Source organism: Nilaparvata lugens, chromosome 4 (assembly GCF_014356525.2).
Source record: "Nilaparvata lugens isolate BPH chromosome 4, ASM1435652v1, whole genome shotgun sequence".
In the NCBI taxonomy this organism is placed as follows: Eukaryota; Metazoa; Arthropoda; class Insecta; order Hemiptera; family Delphacidae; genus Nilaparvata; species Nilaparvata lugens.
In genome coordinates, this window is record NC_052507.1 from 80,109,485 (window position 1) to 80,121,641 (window position 12,157).

General features: G+C 34.3%; 1 long non-coding RNA gene across 2 annotated transcripts; it reads left to right on the plus strand.

The window, feature by feature from the left end:
• The first annotated feature begins 1,086 nt into the window (after window positions 1-1,086).
• Window positions 1,087-10,066, plus strand: LOC120348754. 2 transcript variants are annotated; one of them, XR_005571175.1, is made up of 3 exons: window positions 1,087-1,109; window positions 2,396-2,535; window positions 6,839-10,066. It is a non-coding gene; the product is annotated as an uncharacterized LOC120348754 (long non-coding RNA). The 2 variants fall into 2 exon arrangements; XR_005571174.1 differs by lacking the exon at window positions 1,087-1,109 and adding an exon at window positions 1,446-1,585.
• The last annotated feature ends 2,091 nt before the right edge of the window (window positions 10,067-12,157 follow it).

Genomic DNA, 12,157 nt, shown 5'->3' on the forward strand with positions numbered 1-12,157 from the left:
ACAAAGCCTTACCAGATAAAGACTGAGCAACCCTCAGACTTGCTCAGTCTTCATCACTTAAGGTTTGATAGTCACATCAAACTTTGGTAGGTAGGGTTTCATCAATATCGTTAGATACAGGAGAAAATGTGGTCAGCAGTAATTATGGTTAGCTCCATTTAAAAATATTCTCAACATTTTTCAGGCAAACAACTGGCACATTTTTGATATTTTCCAGATTTCCAATCACTTCATCAATAGCATTAATACAGAAGAAAATGTGGTCAGCAGTAATGGTTAGCTCTTTGATGGAATTAGAATTTTTATTCAAATTTGATACATTTGAGTTCTAATTCAAAATTATTTTTTTCCCAAAATTGGATTTTTTTTTTTGAAAAATTGAAGATAGGTAGTGAAAATTATAACTGGAACCGTTTTAAGCATAAGTTAGCCTGTGGTACTTTTCTGTAAGTTGTATAATTCTGAATGATTGAATAAATAAATAAACTTTAATTATTAATACCTAAATGAGACTTTACAATTTAGTACCCATTGGGGTTTCCAATTTTTTCAAAAAAAAGTTTGAATTGGTTTGTTTTTTCAGATTGGTTTCTACAAGGATGCAGGTTTGATGCCTAGTGAGATCGGACTCCCCGATTATGTATTAAGTATTCCAATAATGGGAAAAAATGTAGAACAAATTATAATTTAAATATATCAAATTGAAGTTTGTAAAACAATAACAATAAAAAAACAATAAAATAAATATTGAACTCTTGAATCATTAATCGAACAAGTTGAAATCGGAATCTTTCTTATCGAGCAATTTCAAAAACCGATGACAACTCTATTTAGCATGCTTCAAATTTGTGACCTATAGAGAATAGAGCAGCAACTCTATAACTCTACAACTCTATGGTGCTAGTAAAAACATGATAGTATTATAGGTTGGACAAAATTCAAAATTTGCTGTTAATATTAATAACATTAAATTTCATTGATTAGAATTGTTATTCAGTTACCGACACGTATTTTTTCTTCTTCTTTCATTAAAAAAATTTAGTCCCATAATATCTTTAATAATAGTTGATACAAATCATAATTTAGAATCGTCCATTCTATAGAATAAGGTTAGTTTTGATACAGCTATTTCTAATATTAAAATTAAATCAAATGGTATAAAAATATGCTAGCGCGCTTTATTTTGTCTTCCTCTTTCATTTAAAAAAAAAAATTGAGTCGATAACGATATCTTCAATAATAACTGAGATAGCAGGGGGAGCAGGCCGGCTAGAGCTTAGCGGAGATCGATCCATTATAACCTAGCTTTTCAACTTGAAAAATGCTGAGTAACTTGTAGATTATAATTTGGGAAGCAAGCCAGAGCCTTGTTATGGTAGCTTATTTTAATTTATTATAAGAGAAATGATCTCACCATATATGAAATTAAAAAATAGATTCCACTACTATGGTTTCAATAAAGTTATGGATTATTATATGTTAGCAATAACAACTTGCAGACATTATTATGACTGTGATGAAAAGTCTCTCAACAGTCAATTTTTGCAATGAGCCCTTCATAGCCCAAAAAATTTGCTTCAGTACAGTAAGTTACTTTTTTACCAAATAAAAGTCTTTCTTAGTATAGTAAAATTACTTTGTAGTTGATATTAATAAATACCCTAATGAGTTTAATCATATTTAGGCTCATAGGCACATGATGGCTTAAAGGAAATAAAATCATTTATCATCTTTACTATCTTGGTAAATTATCAAAAATGGTAAAAGTACAATAACTAAAAGAAAGTGTAAATTAGTCAATTTAAACTGTGGTGGGTGAAATCTCCAAATCACTTGATGCTGAAGCATTATTATTTATTAACTAACTAACTGTTAAAGTGATCCGTACTAGATGATCCTGGATTGGCTTGTAGAGCAACAGTATACGCCAATCTAGGATCATTTATCATTATGCTGATTATTTGAGTTTGGCTGTAATTCTCTATTTTTAAACCAACTTACTTTTTCTATTGATTGAATTGTCCATTCAGGTACCGTATTAGCCTAGTGTATATTATTGCCACCGCAGCTACAGATTATCAATTATTATTCTACATCAATTTTTAAAACTATAGGCTAATGTATTTTGTCGATTGTTAGTAAGTAGGAAATAACGTTAAATGGTAACTTGATCAATACGTAAATGGTTGAATGTTAATAACGTTGAGATAAAAGATAAACTGTAACTGCGTTTGCGTTAGTACCCATGGTACTGTGTATTAATGCCACCGCATCTACAGATTGTCAATTATTTTTTAGTACATCATTAATTTAAAACTATATACTGTATTTTTGTCAAAAAAGTTTAATTTTCAGGGTTCACGTGAATTAACTTAATTCAATCTCATTTTTTCAGGTACATTTTAAGATAGTCAATGAGAGTCACAGCGAGCAGATGGGTGGAAAAAGTTAAAACCCAATTCTGTTCCAACCATATTTAATATGCCCAACCCACCAAAAATGTTGTCTACGCCCACACGACAATCTCACTACAAGGTAATTATTGATAGATATTTCACCCATTAGAATTATGAATGGAAATCTAACATTGTATTGCAATGCTATAGCAAACTTATCATTATATCATTATAGGACTCAGCTTTGTCTCTATTGAATTCCTACCTGACTGGGAGGGCACAAGTGGTGTCTCTTGGAGGAGCTTCTTCCAGCCCACTTCCTGTGAATTTTGGAGTGCCACAGGGTTCAATACTGGGACCAATCCTGTTTATCATAATGATAAATGACTTGGACAACAACGGCTCGACTCTGCTATTTGCTGATGATACGTCCTTATTGTCATCTGGAGTGGACCTACAGCATGTGCTAGAACTGTCAGCAGAGCATCTCCAGTTCTTCAACCTCATGGTTCCAGGCAAATCGCTTTCAGTTGAATGAGAACAAGACACAAAACATAATCTGCAGTTTGTCTCGCAGCCTGCCAGCTGAACAGGACCCTGTAAAGCTGTTAGGGTTTGTCTTGGACTCAAAACTGAACTGGGCTAGCCACATCCAACAAGTGACCAGGAGGCTGTCGCGAATTTGTTTCTTGTTGCTGAAGCTGAGGGGACATGTGACAGAGGCATATCTGGTAATGACTTACCATGCACTTTTCCACTGCCATATCTCCTATGGTCTGCTCATATGGGGTCATTCAGCAAGGGTGGTGGAAGTACTTAAGCTGCAGAAACGGGCTGCACGGATTATAACTGCTAGTGAACATCGAGCACACTGCAAGCCCCTTTTTGTAAGACTGGGTATTATGACAGTTGTCAGCCACTTCCTTCTTCTCTGCCTGCTGCATGTCAAGAAGAATCAGCATGGTTTGTTGACTCGGAATGATGTGCACCATCACAACACTAGGCATCGAGAGCTGCTTGACATCCCGAGGGTACGTCTTCAGAGGTCGCAGGTGTGTTATGGAAGTGCAGCATTACGCTACTTCAATAGACTGCCTGCAGGAGTGAAGCAGTTGGATTTGCGTGATTTTGAGAGAGTGGTGACCGGATTTATGAGAGTCAGAGCCTACTATGAAGTGCGTGAATACATGAGTGATGATCTGACTCAAATTTTAACTACTTAGTCACTTTCTGCCATCTTGATCTTGACTTGAGTATGAAAGTGTTGTTTTTATTGTATAATGACGCCATCGATCCCACAGATGTGGGTAATGGATGAAGAAGGAGGTATATAAGGTAAGGTATATAAGGTATTATTTCAAGTAAATTTTGAAATAATTATTAATCTCTTTGAGGTTGATGGCCATTACACATATCAAAAATTATTCGATTTTAAATAAAATCTCAAAGTAAACGTAGTTAATTGTATAATCCATGTAAATTCAGTATTCATTTGTAATTCTTCATTTATCCATGTCAAAAAATGAGATTAGAATAATAGCAGCCAACTGACTATTGTTAGGTGTTAGGAATAGCTTAGGTTTGTTAAGAGTGTCACACAGCATAGAGACTCGTCTTTCCATGCTCTTTTCAACTATCAGAGACTACTAGGTGTTATTTTGAGTTATTTACATAGAATTGAGAATACCCTTTTTCCTGATTTATTGTAAGTTGTTGAAGCTCCAATTTTTTTATAAATCTACTTTGTACTTGGTTTAATTATTAATAGTCCAGTCACTATATACATTGGTGAATGCAATTTATATTGTAGTTATGATTTTTTAAATATATTATTTGGGTACATAACAGATGTCCATGACCAATTTCTAGATGCAAAATATCCTTATGCTAGATACAGAGTGGCCCAAAAACCTCGTATTTTCGGCTCATTTTCCAGTTTTCAGCTTGGCAGATTTCTGCCAAATCTCGTAATCGGACAGAAAAATTTGTTCTCGCCTTTTTTCTAGATTATGAAGTTCTGAATAAAATGAGATCATTCGGAACTCTCTATCTCTGATGAGTACTGAGTTATGATTTTTCAAAAATAAGTGAAATTAAAAGAAAAAATCAATTTTGATGAATTTTAGTTCCTGATCAACAATATCTTCCGATTGTTACCATTTAGATGTATAATTCAAAATCCCTCTGGGCGTATTTTTGTGCTCTACAATCTGAGATCAGGTTGAGCGCTCTATCTCATATAGATTTCCATGTACACCTCACAACAATGCTCCTTGTATTGGGAAAAACACCTAATTTTCAGCTTCACTCATCATCACCAACTACATAGTCTTCACATTGATATCTCGCAAAATGACATAGGTTTATAAGTTTATGTTCTATGAGAATCACCCGTTAGATGCATTTCATTTCAGTATTTTCTACTGGAGAGGCGCGCTTAAGGACACCTCAAGGATCAAAATTTCAAACACTTATACCTTCTGACACAATGCTCAGATTTCATCGTGCTACACTTCATTCTTCTCGGCTCGTCAAGGCGGTCCAAAATCATGCATCATAAGTCAAATACGGTTGAAAAGTGGAAAATTTATTGTTGAGTGTACTTAAGCCCACATTCCAATACACAAAAAATGGCCAATTTTTATATTCAAAGCTATGTATCTCGGTAACCCCTTATAAAAATCATTACTTGATCTTGAAATGTACAATATAATCTCCTCTTTTACCTGCTGTGAACGATTTATGGAAAAATATTTTCGTAGAGTGAGATTTGATTGTTGAAAAAATTCCGGAAATTGTAGATATTTTCATCATATCAACAGTTTTGGCAGTACTATGATAGGGAAAAGTGATTCAAGATGGATTTTAGACAACTGAGCTTGTAGAGGATGAATTTATCTACAATTTGGAATCAAACAAGAGTTTCTATGATGCATCAGACTCGTTTTAGAAACTCTTGATCAACAGTAAAATCACGGGAAAAATGTAAAAACTGACATCGCCATTTTTGAAATCCTTTGTAACTTTCAAATGGTATTAGAATTGGAAGTATTATTTATTGGAGTGGGTAGAGGGGGACAATTTTCACATCCTCACTAGATTTGGAAATTTTATCAGAAGTATTTCAAAAGACATGCAGCTTTGAATATAGAAATTGGCCATTTTTTGTGTATTGGAATATGGGCTCAAGTATACTCAACAATAAATCTTCCACTTTTCGACCGAATTTGACTTATGATGCATGATTTTGGACCGCCTTGACGAGTCGAGAAGAATGAAGTGTAGCACGATGAAATCTGAGCATTGTGTCAGAAGTTATAAGTGTTTGAAATTTTGATCCTTGAGGTAACCTTAAGCGCGCCTCTCCACTAGGAAATACTGAAATGAAGTGAATCTATCGGGCGATTCTCATAGAACATAATCTTATAAACTTATGTCATTGTGCGAAATATCAATGTGAAGACTATGTAGTTGGTGATGATGAGTGAAGCTGAAAATTAGGTGTTTTTCCCAATACAAGGAGCATTGTTGTGAGGTGTACATGGAAATCTATATGAGATAGAGCGCTCAACCTGATCTCAGATTGTAGAGCACAAAAATACGCCCAGAGGGATTTTGAATTATACATCTAAATGGTAACAATCGGAAGATATTGTTGATCAGGAACTAAAATTCATCAAAATTGATTTTTTCTTTTAATTTCACTTATTTTTGAAAAATCATAACTCAGTACTCATCAGAGATAGAGAGTTCCGAATGATCTCATTTTATTCAGAACTTCATAATCTAGAAAAAAGGCGAGAACAAATTTTTCTGTCCGATTACGAGATTTGGCAGAAATCTGCCAAGCTGAAAACTGGAAAATGAGCCGAAAATACGAGGTTTTTGGGCCACTCTGTATCTAGCATAAGGATATTTTGCATCTAGAAATTGGTCCTGGACTTCTCTTATGTACCCAAATAATATATTTAAAAAATCAGAACTACAATATAAATTGCAAGCACACCCCCTTTTTTATGTCTATATTGACTGGACTATAACTACAGATGAGTGTCGCAAATTTTTATAATTCCATCATCAAACTAATATCCCAAATCGATTGCAACCAGAAATTTTCCACCAACTAACTGGGGTGGTAAAGTAAAGTTTCGCCCCAAAAAGTTCAACTTAAAATCAGTGGTACTTTGAATGAAATCATTTAGTCCTACCTAGCAACTTAAGTTTGAAGGTTTTTTATTGATGAAGAGTGTCATCATGTCTCCTTTTGAATAACTTTATTATTTTTGTGGCAAGTTTTTTGAATTGTAAGTATATTGTGAGGAAGGGGTTTTTCACAAACATTATTGAAAATCTGGGAACCTGAATCCATTAAATTGAAATAGGCATTCAAACTTTTCCATTTGCATACATGAGCATTGATTATATTTTCTTTTTTTTTTCAGGTTATGAAACTAGTGGAATTGTTGGATCTTCAAATATTAGTGGAACCTGTGAAACTGGCAAATGTGATGTAGAGGATGGAGTTGCACATATTCATGAGGTTAGTAATCGAATTCCTATCATTTGACTGAAATTATTGTCTGAAACACAACTTTTTCTTTAATAGCTGCGCAGCTACAGGAACAAGGTGGCACCTATTCTATAGAATAATACCGTACAATTGAGCTTTATGTGACACAATAATTTATATCATTCTGATACTCCGAGACTGCAATAGTATAAATATAATTATATTTATACTCTGTCCAAACAGGCATGAGCCGCTCATGCTTGCTACAATTTTATTAGTACGAATTCAGTTGATTCTGAACTTGTTGACTGTTTGTTTCGGAAGTAATTGACTGTATCCATGCAGATCTCTTGCCTATTCTAGAATCTTGGGCATAGTCTATCGCTTACTTTTTGTCTTACTTGTCTAAAAGTAAGAAGACTGCCAGGGAACATGATACGCTGGCAATGAAGCCAAATACAGCACTGTAATAAAACAAAATACCGTATGCAATCTTCTCTAAGAAAATATTGTGTTTTAGTGAGTTCCTAACAGTGTTAAATTGTCAAAAAATAGTTGAATTTTAAAAATAGCTCCAAGTTTTCAAAAAATGGCATATGGTACAACCAAGTTGCTAACGATGCAAAGTATCTGGGTATGACCTTGTACGTGAAGCTTCGCTGAAGGCTCATGCCGAGAAGAGAGATCTTGAAAAGAAGCTTTATTGGCTGAGCGGAAGATACTCCAACTTTCCAATCCGAAACAAAGTACTCAGATATTGAAGCCAGTATGGATGTATGGTTTACAAATTTGGGGGTGTACCAAAGACAGCAACATCAATGTCATACAGCGATTCCAAAACAAGGTGCTGAGGAACAATGTGGATTCTCCTTAGTATGCCAGGAACAGCGATTTTCGTGGGGACCTGCCTGTTGACCTGATGTCTAGAGGGTGCGGAGAGGCAAGAGAGGCGATCCAGCTGCTAGGAATCCAAAAGGAGGAAACCGTTGGAACTAGTGTAGTGCTTGTTCAAATAGTGTCCAGTGAAAGAGCAGAGCAGTGATTGCGTGAAATCTAACTTTTAGTGCAGTCAATAGGTGTACTTATTAATTCAACAAAAACAGTAAGAGCTTCTAATGAGAAATTCGCGGTTTCATTTATCAAGTAGTATGTTAGGATAGAAAAAAATTGCTCATTAGTATTTATACTAAAAAGCTGTAGTATTGAAAAGATTGAATATATAAAATAGCTATAGAATATAAATATAGAAAGCTATACACCGTGATTCAAAAAGAATACCACAACTTTGAAAATTGATCTCTGCAAAGAATAAACGGAGAGTGGAGCACTATCCGTCATCGATTCGAGGAAGCTCTAAAGTTTTTTTAGTTGCATATTCCAGCAGGATGGAGCACTACTCCATTGACACTCACTCATCTGTCCGTGCCTATTTGAATGAAAACTATCTGAAGCAATGGATCGCCGCCAAGCAGCTCGAGACAGAGCACTTCATCACTGGCCTCCAATAAGCCCTCACCTCACCCCTGCGATTTTTTTCTATGGGGGTACGTTAAAGATGAAGTGTATCGACCTCCTCTACCAGCTAACATTGAGGAGCTCAAACAAGAAATAACAGCAGCTATACAAACTGTTACGCCCGATATGCTACTGTGGGTGTGCAACGAGTTAGAGTATCGTATTGATATCACTTGAGTGTCTGGAGGGGGTCACATTAAACATTTGTGAACTTGTTTTCTAGTGAGGAAAATTTATTTTAATACTCTTAATTTTGATTTACAACCCAAGTTTCTATTATGTTTCCTTGATTAAATACAGATTTTCAAAGTTGTGGTATTCTTTTTGAATCACGCTGTATTATAGAAGTTACTGCCGAGATCCACATGCCACCTTTAGGGCCGAGACACATGAGGCGTTTTTCAGACGAGTCGGCATGGCTCGAATATAAATATAGAAAGCTATATTATAGAAGTAACTGCCGAAATCCACATGCCACCTTTAGGGCCGGACACATGAGGCGTTTTCCAGACGAGTCGGCATGGCTTGACAGGACAGGAAGCTCTCCGATTGGCTAATTGATTTGAGGTATCAAGAATCAGCCAATCGGAGAGCTTCCTCTTCTGTCGTGCCGTGCCGACTCTTCTGAGATACGCCTTGTGTGTCTTGGTCCTTAGGCTAGTGTGTGGTCAATCTTAGGGATGTTGAGAGATGAATGAGCCTACATTTTTGATAGTTTACAAATCACCGAGTTGTTGGTGGATTAATAATATTCACGATATTTGGTGGATAATATAATCACAATATTCGCAAGGAATACTTGAATGAAAACATTTTTGAAGCGGTCACCCATCCAAAAGCAGTACCGAATGCTTGCAGCAGCTCTTATAAAGCACTTGATCCCTCTCATTTTTGCAATCCTAGAGTTTTCACTCTTTGGAATCTGTTTGCCAGTTGTATGTATTTTTCTATCAACAGAAAATAGACATCTCTATCTAGTTCAGTTAAACCTGAGCTTGCTATGCTATACACATCTTCAAAGTTGCCACTATTGAATTTAATTTTTACTTGTAAAAGAATTAAAAATGTAAATGTGTTACATTCACATACATCTTCAATGCTTACTTTTTGTATTTAATAGATAAATTATAGAAACAGTCACTGGGTGACATGCATCTTTCATGCTTCTCTATTAGACTTTTGATTGTTAATCTTGTAAAGGTAGTCATTTTGTATTGATTTACCTACCAATTTTACTTGTAAGAGATGCTTCTTATTAACTTATTATTGTATTAGATGATTGAATTGTTTCATGCAAGAAGTGTATCAGACCATCTAATAGTTGCAATCTTATGTTTAAACACTATTTTGATAATAATGTTCTTCTAATTTCATATAAATATGCATTTATGGCATATAAATTATCTACTGAAATTATTCCTTCAGTGCTTTTTGGTCACTTGAGCTATTCAAAATTTAAAGTTTACACATAGAAATCACAGAATGTTGATAATTGGATAAAAATGGTCTAATGCCCCTTTTGCATGGAGCAATTCAACTACATAGCATCTTTAAGCTATTGTCAAATCCAATGGAAAAATAAAAGAAAGATTTACAAAAAAAGTTGAAAAAGATTTACTAGAAAAAATTACAAATAACAAAAAAATGGAAAATTTTAGAAAATATAATAGAATAAAAAAATACGAAAAAAGATTTACTAGAAAAATACAAATAAAAAAATGAAATAAAAAATTACAAATAAAAAATAAAATAAAAAAAATACTAAAAATGAAAAAGATGAATATATTTTTAAAAAAAATACTAAAAAATGAAAATGAAATAGAAATGATGAGAAAAATACTAATGAATGTAAAAATTGTGTTTTTAATATAGAAAAGATAATGAAAAGAAACTGTGTTACATGCATATTCTATGCTTAACCTATAGATTACTCAATTCATGTTACAACTGTTCAATGCTCTATTGATTGTAATTTTGTAAGGACAGAATTATTGTCTAATGATTTTCCTTCTTCTTCTTATGTAAAAGATGCTTTCTATTAACATATTATTGTATAAGAGAATTGCTTGATCCAAAAAGGGTATCATTCCATACTCAATTAGATGCAATCTCATATTAAAATTTTTCTGATATGAATATTCTTCCAAATTTCATGAAAATATGCAGTTATGGCATTTTAATTATCTACTGAAATTATTCCTTCAGTACTTTGGTAACTTGAGATATTCAAAATTAAGATACACTCATAAAAATCATAAAAATGTTGATAATTTAAATTAAAATGGTCTTATACCATCTTGCATAGAGCAATTCTCAACTATTAGCATCTTGAACCTATCATTGTAGAAAATGAAAGTAATTGTAAGCTATTACTTGCATCTTCTATGCTTCATTTCTGCACTAATCCATAGTTATTACATTTCCAATGCTTCCTCAATTAAAAGTCAATTAAAAATGTGGAAGAAACCTGTTCAAAATATATTTTGTAGATGTGTATAGCATGGCGTGCTCAAGCTATTATGATCAGATCAGATCAAATCAGATTTTCAAATATTTTATGTGCGACTTGCACTTGGTACTCCTATTGAAAGGGTGACCACTCATGGTCAGTCAAATTAACTCCAATTTATATTCTTGAAATTCACTCCACAGTCGTTCAGAATATTCCTGAAACTAAAGTTCATCCATCTCTCATCATTATCTTTCTCATGCATCATATTATATTATATTCTATCCATGCACAAGCCTAAGTCTCATTAGAGCATCAATTTTAGCAACGATAGATGATAAAAATAATTATTGACCGAGCGAAGTGAGGTCTAAGATTCAAGTCGACGGTTTGGCATTTCTCTCAATGTTTAAATGTTTGAATGTTTAAATGTTATATGTTGCGCATTTACGGCGAAACGCGGTAATAGAATTTTCATGAAATTTGACAGGTATGTTCCTTTTTCAATTGTGCGTCGACGTATATGCAAGGTTTTTGGTAATTTTGCATTTCAAGGATAATATAAAAGGAAAATGGAGCCTCCTTCATACGCCAATAGGTATTAGAGTAAAAATCAGACTATAGAATTATTGATCATAAATCAGCTGACAAGTGATTACACAGATGTGTGGAGAAGCCAGTCTATCGCTGTATCTCCATAAGGTCTATAGTTTCAATCAGGTACTTGTGGATGAAAATACTGCGTGAGGTCTACTGCTCACAGAACTACTAGTAAAAATCTTTTGAGATTTTGTGGTATTGATACAAGATACAATAATTCTATTTCAACGGTTTGTCTTGTAGAAAAGCTGCTTGACATAACTCAACCTTACATCAATGATCAAACTAAATTTGAATGATGGGTGTGGTACAGAGGCGAACAAGACCTAACTCTGGCTAGTAAAGGATATCGTCATCTCATTCAAACACAAGCAGACCCTGACACCCATATGGATGTATGGAATACAGCTGTGAGGCTGTGCCAGCAAGAGCAATGTGAATGTTACTCAACGGTTCCAGAACAAAGTTTTGAGGAACATCGTTGATACTACAAGCTCCATCCGAAACGATGTGATTCACATAGATCTGGAGGTGGAGTTTGTCTTATCAGAAATTGGGCGCTTCGCACGCAAGCATGCAGACAGGATACAACGGCATGAAAATGAAGAGGTCGTTCTCCTACTTGACAACACACTTATGCTGCGCAAATTGAAGCGGACAAAAACTTTCAAGTTGTGTAGTGTTGTG